The following is a 12010-nucleotide window of genomic DNA, read 5'->3' on the forward strand; positions in this document are numbered from 1 at the left end:
TTAATGCCACCAGACAATTCCTTACACCCACCAGTTGCCTCACAATTGATCGAGCGGCCCTCCGTGCAAAACTCGACTACCCAATGCCCTCTTTGCATGCACCTCCAAACAGAACATCCACAAAATGCAAGCAATCCAAACAAATGCCCTATGCTCAGCACTCAATAGTCCAAAAAGAGACCACATCTCAGCAGCAGGAGGGAGGCCAACTGGCTCCCCATTTCTGGATCTATTATCTAATAACGCTCTTTATCACTCACAGATGCCTGGATAAGTCAGCTCCTGCATACCTCACACAAAATATCAAGTGAGCTAATACCATCAGACCTTTAAGATCAGCCCATGGCCACTGTCTTGCACCTCCCAAATTTCAATGAGCCACAGGAGAGGCGCCAGCTTCATAACGGTGGCAGCCAATCAATGGAATGCTCTCCCTCCTGCCCTAAAACCTCGAAAAACTTGGCTGTTTGCCTAAACACTCACTAATTTACAAAGCTTCACCATGGCATGAACTTTGTGTAAGAATGATAGAAAAATGTATCAACTCTATGCATGTCTGTAATGTGCTTCCTTCAAGCTTCCTCACTGAGTGTAACTGGTCTCACAACAGCGCCTCCATGCCTTTGGGCTTAGGTGCTTTATAAATGTAAAAATAAATAAATATGTTAGAAATATAGAAACAAACCTATGGGCAGTTAGACGCATCTGCTCTGCCAATTCCCTGCTGCAGAAACAATATAATTGTCTTAGCTTCCACATTAGCCACTGATTACTTGACAGAGTTCATAAAAAAGCAAAAGATTCCATTTTGAGTCTTAAAGAGTATTGAATAGTTTTTTGGAAGAATATTTCCTGTTGGAAAGCAACATCATTTGTGGCATAAAAGGTACTAGAGGCTAATAGAGATAGTGATTTGGCCAATGTTAGGGAGAATTCTCATTTATGGCTAATTTCCCTCACCTAGTGAGTCCCCCAGCAGCCTTGCTGGACTTCTGGAGTTTATTTTTTTCCACTTGGTAATAGTGAGAGCTTTTCCCCCACTCTTACCTGTGTTTTGCTATGTGTTTCTACTTGTTTTTGTGATTGTGGACTCTGAAGTACACCACTTCAGTAGCCCCCTTCTTTTTGTGTGTCACACAGCACCTTTAGTGCCGTGACACAGGGTTGTCTTTGAGACTTCCCTCGACTCCATTTCAGAGGCGACTACTGTCCCAAAGAAAAGGGTAAAGTTACCATTAACTATACTTAGTCAATCTACCACAGATCTAGTACACCCCATCTTCCATGGAGTACTGGAAAGGGTTAACTCGTATCCCTTTGTATCTGTACCTCCTAGAGCATTGGTTCGCTGTTTTAACATTTAGACTTGGCTGGTGGCAGTGGTATCTACCCTAACTTTTCTACCGTGATTATATTAAATAAACGTGGTACTGGTCTTGGATATTATATTAGCCTCGAACATATACCCGCTTGACCAAATCGTCTTTCTCTTGACTCCGGTTGGGTTTATTCGCAATTTCTTTTTGTTAAAGTCCTTCTTGTGTTTTACTTTGCGCGGCAAACTAGGTTCGCCTTCTTTGTTCACTGTCTTTTGGCGGGCTTCTGCCCAGAAGCCCTCCTCAAGGTGCCTGAGTGTCTAGGTGGGCTCAATGTGAGGGAGGAGTGTAGTCACCCCCTGCACAGGGTATCCTAGGAAACCCAAGTCGCACTTTGTCATGATTGGCCAGGGTAGTTGTCCGGGCTGGATAACCCCCCTGCTGGGAGATTGACAGCCAGGCTGTATGAATGGGGGGTTTTCGCATAAAAGGCAGGTCTCTTGGGCTAGAAGTCAGAGAGTCGCCACTAGAACTACAAGGAACCGAAGATAAGCAGAGAGAACGACGGCTACTGCAACTACCCCATCCCGGTGAAGCCCTGCTGCAGTCCTGAGCTATCTGCCCTTCAATGACTCAGAGAAGATCCAGTCCAGAGTCTTCTTCCCTTGCGCTTGGTGGGGATAACCAGCTCATCTTCTACAGCCAGAGGATCCTCTTCCGTGGTCGAAATTTCTGCACAATGCTGTAGTGGTCCGGATAGCCACCTGAAGAGCCTCTCCAGTTTTTAAGGAGCGCACCTTTTATTCCTTGTCACTGCTGCTGGCTTCATCCCTGTGTGGTGCAGACCCCCTTCACACGTCCTCCTACACAACGAAGCTCCAGGAATGGTGGGTCTGTGGGAAACCAACAGGAACAACTGCCAGGGCACTAGCTGCACAACTGGAACAAGGTACTGTGTTCTGTTGAGGAAACTAGGTGAATCCCTTTCTTCTTCATTTCCAAGGCTTGCCCTTGTCTTCCCTCCTTCTTATAACTTTTGCTTCCGAACATTGTCAATATCGAAGTACTTTTGGCTACGTTGAATCGTGAACTGTCTGAACGTGTGATCTTTTGCAACTAGCCCCGGTGTCTTTCGACCCTGGCTCCGGCCCTTTGACTTTTGACCTCCCGTCTCTGAGTGTTTCTTGATTCTGGCTGCCTAACCAAAATATTGCCTGTTGTTTTTGCCTCCAACTCCCTCTGGGTATCTCAGGTGCTAAGTGTGTTTTTGCCCCGGTAGCATTTCTTGTCACAGATACGGGTTTGTTTAGTAGACCGAACTGTCAAAAAGTGATCGCAATCGTATTTGCGGTAACGTATTTTGTTCATAACACCGTTTCATTCAAACACATGGTACTTACCTTGAGACTTCCTGTACAAAGTGAATTGGTTAGTTGTAGTATATTTACGTGTGGTTTTTATTGAAGTTTAATAGAACTGTTGTGTTTATAATGATTGATTTAAAAATAAATGTACTTATATTTTTCTACCTGAAACCTTGAGTCAGTGTTTGCTTGAGTCACAGTAATTGTGGTCCCTTTGTGTAATCTCTGCTACTGCTCATAGACTCTTGAGATAATCCTGTCTGCTCCGCCACTGCTACCACTCTGGCATAGTAGTACAGGCTTGTACCAAAGGTAAAACTTGTATTGCCACCTGTAGTATTAATTGTGTGTAGTGGTCCCTAAGGGCACTGCACAGGATTCTGCCTAACACTGGTGTACAGCGGTGAGGATTTGGAAGTAGAGTGATTACACTTAGAGTGATGATGTTGCTTGGGTTCAACTAACCACAAGGCTAACACCACTAATTCTATTTAACTAAAAAATCATGTCAAATATGGAAAACTACACTGAACAGAGTCTTTTACTCTATACTGCTGAGGTTCTGAGAACCATGTGTAGGGATAAGTATATCTCTGGTAAAGGAAAGAAATCTGAACTGGTTGCAAAGTTAATGGGAAAAAGCCTGGAGAGTGGGTCAGAAGGGCCTACCACTCCAGCAAATGTGGATTTCGATGTTTCTGATTCTGAGAATGTTAATTGTGAAGAAATAGATGAGTCCTTGCTAGGAAACCCTGCAAATCCCTTGCGGATCAGAATGCACAACCTCTTTCCACAGGGACCCCCACAGGTCCTACACTTACTTCTGAGTTTATCACACTTGAGAAAATGAGACTTGAATTAGAAGTGAAACGTATTGATGCACAAACTGCCATGAAACATCAAGAGTTAAGGCTCAGAGAAATGGAGCTGAACCATGAACTAGAAATGAAGAAACTGTCTCTAGAAAATGCTTATCTCCCAGAGTCCTCAAGGTCTTCAAGCCCTAAGAGACACCACCCCGTATGTCAAAGGAAATGGTTGGTATGTATGAGACTAAACTTGATATTTTGGATTGGTTAGCAATGTTTGAGTACAATCATGGCATTCAGGGTATCTCAGGGAATCAGTTGATTTCTTGGCTTTTCTCTAGGCTCCCCCCTGTTGCAAGTGATGCTGTAATGGAGTTGGGGGAGGAGGATGAACAGGAGTGTGTGAAACTAGCATTAATAGCTAGGTTTGGGAAGATCCCTTCCCAGTATTTTAAGAGGTTTAGAACCCTCAAAAAGCATGATGGTACCCCTTAGGCTACCTGGGTTTGTGAATATTTGAAAAACTTAGATGGTTGGGTCAAGGGTTACAAAGTGAACACTTATGAAGGTTTGAGGAATCTTCTAATGTTGGAGTCTATTTTTCATGTCTGCTCTCCTGAGCTTAGACAGCACTTGGTTGATTCAAAGGAGATAGATCATAAGAGGCTAGCTAAGGCTGCTGACTTGTGGGTTGCCAACAGGGCAACCCACAAGGATTCTGGGGCTACTCAGAAGAAGGATGAGGGGAAGCAGCCAGAGAAAGACAACAAAGAGAATTCCAATAATTCCAATCCAAAAGAGGGCCCCAAACATAACCAGGGTAAGCCACAAGGTAAACCGAATCAGGCTAGTGTACCACCTGGTTCCCCACCAGATGGAGGCCAGGGCAAACCCCTATTCCAGAGAGCATTTGGAAAATGCTTTGTTTGTGGGTTGCCTGGTCATGTGAAAGGAGATCCCAAGTGTAAGGGTAAACCTTCAGGGATCAACACTGTCTCCTTAGCCTTCTCCCAGGTGGATGAAATACCTGTGACTAGTACAACATTTCAGCTACTAGCTGATGAGCCCATGAGAGTCTCAGCTAGTGTTTCTTTAGTGTCCTTGGGTCTTTGGGAACAACAGAACTTAGATGTCTATAACTCAATCCCAGATAATACTAAAGAGTATTATAAGATAGTGTTCTTGTGAATGGTCAGGAGACTCCTGCCATCAGAGACACTGGAGCCAGCATATCTGTGGTTGATGAATGTTTTTTCAAAGTGGAGGATGTTGCTAAGGCACCCAAACACTTAACCAAGTTAGCTGGAGGCCCTGTGCAAATCGTTCCCCAGTTACCAGCTCTCATCCAGTGTAATGACATAACTGTCAGAATACCTGTAAGTGTGCACAATAACGTACCTGGGAGGGTCCTGTTGGGTAATGACCTTAAAACTCTTGGAGTTGTGTCCAGCACCCTCAGGCCCCCTCAGCAGAAGGAAGCAGGAGCTCAGAAGGTCTGCAAAGGAGAGAAATTTAAGAGGCTATCCTGGGGACATGATAGAGGAAGCTATCACCCCAAGTCCACAGGACTTACTTACTGCCATTGCAGGACAAGAAAATACAAAGGGGAAACTTAAGTCTGACAGCAAGAAACCAGCAAGCACTCCTGTGCCCAGAAGGACATCTCCGAGACTGTCCAAAGTCACACCTGTGACTCCCACACCAGCTGAGGCTGAGTGTGAGGTTCAACCCGGTATGGTCAAACTAGATACTGAGGAATCAGATCTAGAAGAGGATCTTACCTTGGTAGGAGATCTTGACCCTGTTGACCATCCTGAGCTGCAGTCTTTACTGGCAGAAGGTGGACCCAACAGAGAATATTTCAGTAAGGGACAAAGAGAGTGTCCTACCTTGGAAGGTCTACGCCAACAGGCATCTTCTCAGCTCAATGGGACCGAGCCTGGGAAGTATAGGTTACACTTGGAAGATGGCCTCTTCTACAGTGAACCAACTGAGTCAACCCCTGGAGACTACAGAAGACTTGTACTACCTCTAGTGATCTGACTCCAGTTCCTGCAGTTAGCCCATGAGATAGCTTTGGCTGGTCACTTAAGTTTTAAGAAGACCAAAGAAAGGCTATCTCTACACTTCTACTGGCCAAAGATGGGTACAGAAGCAGACAAATTCTGCAGAAGCTGCCACACTTGCCAAACCTCTTGCAAGAGTGGATCTAAGAATGTGGCACCCTTAGTGCCTCTCCCAGTGGCGGAAATTCCTTTTGAGAGGGTCGGGATTGACATTGTTGGTCCTCTTGACCCTCCCACAACTTCAGGCAACAGGTTTATCCTGGTTGTAGTGGACCATGCCACTAGATTTCCTGAAGCCATACCTATGAGGACTGTTATGGCTCCGGCTGTAGCTAAGGCCCTACTTGGCATTTTTACCAGAGTAGGTTTTCCTAAGGAGGTGATATCTGACAGGGTATCAAATTTTATGTCCCACTACATGCAAACCATGTGGAAAACATGTGGAGTCACCTACACGTTCTCAACTGCCTACCTCCTCCAAACCAATGGGCTGGTAGAGAGGTTTAACAGAACTATGAAGAGCATGATAGGTGCTTTAGAAGAACCCCTTAGAAGAAAGTGTGACCTTCTACTGCCATGCCTTCTCTTTGCATATAGAGAAGTCCCTCAGGAGGGAGTAGGATTCAGTCCCCTCGAACTTCTCTATGGCCATCCATTCAGAGGTCCATTGGCCCTGATTAAGGAGGGGTTGGAGAGTGCTCCTTCCCCCAAGCCAGTCAGAGTGACTGACTATGTGATAGGTCTCTGGAGGAGAATGTCACACATGATGGCAGAGGCAAGTGATAACTTGAAGGCTGGTCAAGCTCTAGTCAAACATTGGCATGACCAGAAGGCTAACATGGTTGAGTTTACTCAAGACAAGATTGTTCTTGTTATGGTCCCCACAAAGCAGAGGGCCTGGCAGGACAAATGGATAGGACCCTTCAAGGTTGTGGCTAAAGTTGGAGAAGTGAACTATCTGGTGGACTTAGGCAATCCTAAGGAGGCTCCCAGAGTCTTTCACACCAACCGTTTAAAGGGATATGTCTCTAGACCTGACAGAGGAGCTTTGCTTCTAGCTTCAGCTCAGGAGGAGGAGGATAGTGAACCTCTACCTGACGTCCTCAGAGGCTTACCTTTGGATTAGCAAGAGGAAGGAGTTAATTTCTCTTCCAGTCTCACATCTGACAAGCTGGATGAGTGCAAGTTACTGTTGAATCAGTTTGCCTGTTCTCACTTTCACCAGGCTTGACCCATTGGGGCCAGCATGACATACACACTGGTGACTGTTTGCCTGTCAAAAGCAGGGGTTACAGAGTGTCAGACAATGTCAGATCCCACATAAGGAATGAGGTCAACAAGATGCTTGAACTCGGGGTAATAGAACCCTCTACTAGCCCATGGTCTAGCCCAGTTGTGCTTGTACCAAAGGCAGGATCCAAGGAGTTGAGATTCTGTGTGGACTATAGAGCTCTAAATACAGTCACTACGGCTGATGCCCAACCTTTGCCTAGGACAGATGAGCTGGTGGACTAACTTGGTGCAGCCAAGTACCTCAGCACATTTAACCGAATGTCAGGCTATTGGCAAATAGCCCTGACAGACCATGCCAAGGAGAAAACTGCATTCTCCACCCCAGCTGGCTTCTACCAATTCAAAGTAATGCCTTTTGGATTAAAGAATGCACCTGCTACATTTCAGAGGATGGTCAATCAAGTTATGAATGGGATGGGAGACTTCTGCATGGCATACTTGGATGACATTGCAGTGTTCAGCCCTACATGGAAAGAACATGTTGAACACGTAGGTTATGTATTGCAGGCTCTTGAACAGGCCCATCTGACCATAAAGGCAAGCAAATGTCAAATTGGTCAGAGTTCAGTGGTCTACCTTGGACATGAGGTAGCAGGAGGCGAAATAAGGCCACTGCCTAGCAAAGTAGAAGCTGTACAAAACGGGGCCATGCCTACTACTAAAACCCAAGTGAGAGCCTTCCTAGGTCTCACTGGGTATTATAGGAACTTTATAGAGAACTATGGGACCATAGCTTCTCCCTTGAATTTCATCTCCTCTCCCAAATTTCTAAAAAGATCAGGTGGAATGGGGAGTGCAATCAAGCCTTTGAAGGCCTAAAGAAAGCGCTTTGTCAAGCTCCGGCCCTAAGAGCTCCTGACTATCACCAACCCTTCATTGTACAAACTGATGCTTCTAATGTAGGTATAGGTGCAGTCCTTAGTCAACTGGATGAGAAAGGTAGGGAACACCCCATTTGATTCATCAGCAGGAAGTTAAAGGATCCTGAGACAAGGTGGGCAACAATAGAAAGAGAATTCTTTGCTATTGTGCGGGCACTCAAGAGGTTTATACCATACTTGTATGGATCTACCTTCACTATTCAGACTGAACACCAACCCTTGAGATGGCTGATGCAAATGAAAGGGGAACACCCAAAGTTACTCCGATAGTCAATCTGCCTGCAAGGATTTTATTTTTCCATTGAGCACAGAGCAGGAAGTCAACGCCGAAATGCTGATGGTCTCTCTAGGATGTTTGTAACCGACTAGAGGTATGAGGTCCATCCAGGACTGGATTAAATTCTCCTGTCCCTTAGTCTGGGGGTGCGAGTGTTAGGGAGAATTCTCATTTATGGCTAATTTCCCTCACCTGGTGAGTCCCCCAGCAGCTTTGCTGGACTTCTGGAGTTTATTTGTTTCCACTTGGTAAGAGTGAGAGCTTTTCCCCCACTCTTACCTGTGTTTTGCTATGTGTTTCTACTTGTTTTTGTGATTGTGGACTCTGAAGTACACCACTTCAGTAGCCCCCTTCTTTTTGTGTGTCACACACCACCTTCAATGCCATGACACAGGGTTGTCTTTGAGACTTCCCTCGACTCCATTTCTGAGGTGACTACTGTCCCCCAGAAAAGGGTAAAGTTACCATAAACTTTACTTAGTCAATCTACCACAGATCTAGTACACCCCATCTTCCATGGAGTACTGGAAAGGGTTAACTCGTATCCCTTTGTATCTGTACCTCCTACAGCATTGGTTTGCTCTTTTAGCATTTAGACTTGGCTGGCGGAAGTGGTATCTACCCTAACTTTTGTACCGCGATTATATTAGATAAACGTGGTACTAGTCTTGGCTATTATATTAGCCTCGAACATGTACCCGCTTGACCAAATCGTCATTCTCTTGGCTCCGGTTGGGTTTATTCGCCATTTCTTTTTGTTAAAGTCCTTCTTGTGTTTTACTTTGCACGGAAAACTAGGTTCGCCTTCTTTGTTCACTGTCTTTTGGCAGGCTTCTGCCCAGAAGCCCTCCTCAAGGTGCCTGGGTGTCTAGGTGGGCTGAATGTGAGGGAGGGGTGTAGTCAACCCCTGCACAGGGTATCCTAGGAAACCCAAGTCGCACTTTGTCATGATTGGCCAGGGTAGTTGTCCGGGCTGGACAACCCCCCTGCTGGGAGATTGACAGCCGTACTGTGTGAATGGGGGGTTTTCGCATAAAAGGCAGGTCTCTTGGGCTAGAAGTCAGAGAGTCGCCACTAGAACTACAAGGAACCGAAGAGAAGCAGAGAGAATGACGGCTGCTGGAACTACCCCATCCCGGTGAAGCCCTGCTGCAGTCCTGAGCTATCTGCACTTCAATGACTCAGAGAAGATCCAGTCCGGAGTCTTCTTCCCTATAACCAGCTCATCTTCTACAGCCAGAGGATCCTCTTCCGTGGTCGAAATTGCTGCACACTGCTGTAGTGGTCCGGATAGCCACCCGAAGAGACTCTCCTGTTTTTAAGGAGTGCACCTTTTATTCCTTGTCGCTGCTGCCGGCTTCATCCCTGTGTGGTGCAGTCCCCCTTCACAAGTCCTCCTACACAACGAAGCTCCAGGAATGGTGGGTCTGTGGGAAACCAACAGGAACAACTGCCAGGGCACTAGGTGCACCACTAGAACAAGGTACTGTGTTCTGTTGAGGAAACTGGGTGAATCCCTTTCTTCTTCATTTTCAAGACTTGCCCTTGTCTTCCCTCCTTCTTATAACTTTTGCTTCCGAACATTGACAATATCAAAGTACTTTTGGCTATGTTGAATCGTGAACTGTCTGAACGTGTGATCTTTGGCAACTAGCCCGGTGTCTTTCGAGCCTTTGTCTTTTGACCTCCCGTCTCTGGGTGTTTCTTGATTCTGCCTGCCTAACCAAAATATTGCCTGTTGTTTTTGCCTCCAACTCCCTCTGGGTATCTCAGGTGCTAAGTGTGTTTTTGCCGTAGCATTTCATGTCACGGATATGATTTTGTTTAGTAGACCGAACTGTCAAAAAGTGATCGCAATCGTATTCGCGGTAACATGTTTTGTTCATAACACTGTTTCATTCAAACACATGGTACTTACGTTGAGACTTACTGTACAAAGTGAATTGGTTAGTTGTAGTATATTTAACGTGTGGTTGTTATTGTAGTTTAATAGAACTGTTGTGTTTATCACGATTGGTTTAAAAATAAATCTACTTATATTTTTCTACCTGAAACCTTGAGTCAGTGTTTGCTTGAGTCACAGTAATTGTGGTCCCTTTGTGTAATCTCTGCTACTGCTCATATACTCTTGAGATAAGCCTGTCTGCTCCGTCCTGCTACCACTCTGACAAAGTAGTACAGGCTTGTACCAAAGGTAAACCTTGTATTGCAACCTGAGCATTAATTGTGTGTAGTGGTCCCTAAGGGCACTGCACAGGATACTGCCTAACACTGGTGTACAGCGGTGAGGATTTGGAAGTAGAGTGATTAGACTTAGAGTGCTGCTGTTGCTTGGGTTCAACTAACCACAAGGCTAACACCACTAATTCTATTTAACTAAAAAATCATGTCAAATATGGAAAACTACACTGAACAGAGTCTTTTACTCTATACTGCTGAGGTTCTGAGAACCATGTGTAGGGATAAGAATATCTCTTGTAAAGGAAAGAAATCTGAACTGGTTGCAAAGTTAATGGGAAAAAGCCTGGAGAGTGGGTCAGAAGGGCCTACCACTCCAGCAAATGTGGATTTTTATGTTTCTGATTCTGAGAGTGTTCACTGTGAAGAAATAGATGAGTCCTTGCTAGGAAACACTGCAACTCCCTTGCCTGCTCAGAATGCACAACCTCTGTCCACAGGGACCCACACAGCTCCTATACTTACTCCTGAGTTTATTGCACTTGAGAAAATGAGACTTGAATTAGAAGTGAAACGTATTGATGCACAAACTCCCATGAAACATCAAGAGTTAAGGCTCAGAGAAATGGAGCTGAACCATGAACTAGAAATGAATAAACTGTCTCTAGAAAATGCTTCTCTCCCAGAGTCCTCAAGGTCTTGAAGCACTAAGAGACCCTGTATGTCAAAGGAAATGATTGGTATGTATGAGCCTAAACTTGATATTGTGGATTGGTTAGCAATGTTTGAGTACAATCATGGGATTCAAGGTATCTCCGGGAATCAGTTGATTCCTTGGCTTTTCTCTAGGCTCACCCCTGTTGCAAGTGATGCTGTAATGGAGTTGGGGGAGGAGGATAAACAGGATTATGAGTATTTGAAACTAGCATTAATAGCTAGGTTTGGGAAGACCCCTTCCCAGTATCTTAAGAAGTTTAGAACCCTCAAAAAGCATGATGGTACCCCTTAGGCTACCTGGGTGTGTGAATGTTTGAAAAACTTAGATGGTTGGGTCAAGGGTTACAAAGTGAACACTTATGAAGGTTTGAGGAATCTTCTAATTATGGAGTCTATTTTTCATGTCTGCTCTCCTGAGCTTAGACAGCACTTGGTTGATTCAAAGGAGATAGATCCTAAGAGGCTAGCTAAGGCTGCTGACTTGTGGGATGCCAACAGGGCCACTTACAAGGATTCTGGGGCTACTCAGAAGAAGGATGAGGGGAAGCAGCCAGAGAAAGACAACAAAGAGAATTCCAATAATTCCAATCCAAAAGAGGGCCCCAAACATAACCACGGTAAGCCACAAGGTAAACCGAATCAGGCTAGTGTACCACCTGGTTCCACACCAGATGGAGGCCAGGGCAAACCCCTATTCCAGAGAGCATTTGGAAAATGCTTTTTTTGTGGGTTGCCTGGTCATGTGAAAGGAGATCCCAAGTATAAGGGTAAACCTTCAGGGATCAACACTGTCTCCTTAGCCTTCTCCCAGGTGGATGAAACACCTATGACCAGTAGAACCTTTCAGCTCCTAGCTGATGAGCCCATGAGAGTCTCAGCTAGTGTTTCTTTAGTGTCCTTGGGTCTTTGGGAACAACAGGACTTAGATGTCTATAACTCAATCCCAGATAATACTAAAGAGTATTATAAAGATAGTATTCTTGTGAATGGTCAGGAGACTCCTGCCATCAGAGACACTGCATCCAGCATATCTGTGGTTGATGAATGTTTTTTCAAAGTGGAGGATGTTGCTAAGGCACCCAAACACTTAACCAAGTTAGCTGGTGGCC

Source organism: Ambystoma mexicanum, chromosome 7q, assembly GCF_040938575.1.
Source record: "Ambystoma mexicanum isolate Mex_15411 chromosome 7q, UKY_AmexF1_1, whole genome shotgun sequence".
Taxonomy (NCBI): domain Eukaryota; kingdom Metazoa; phylum Chordata; class Amphibia; order Caudata; family Ambystomatidae; genus Ambystoma; species Ambystoma mexicanum.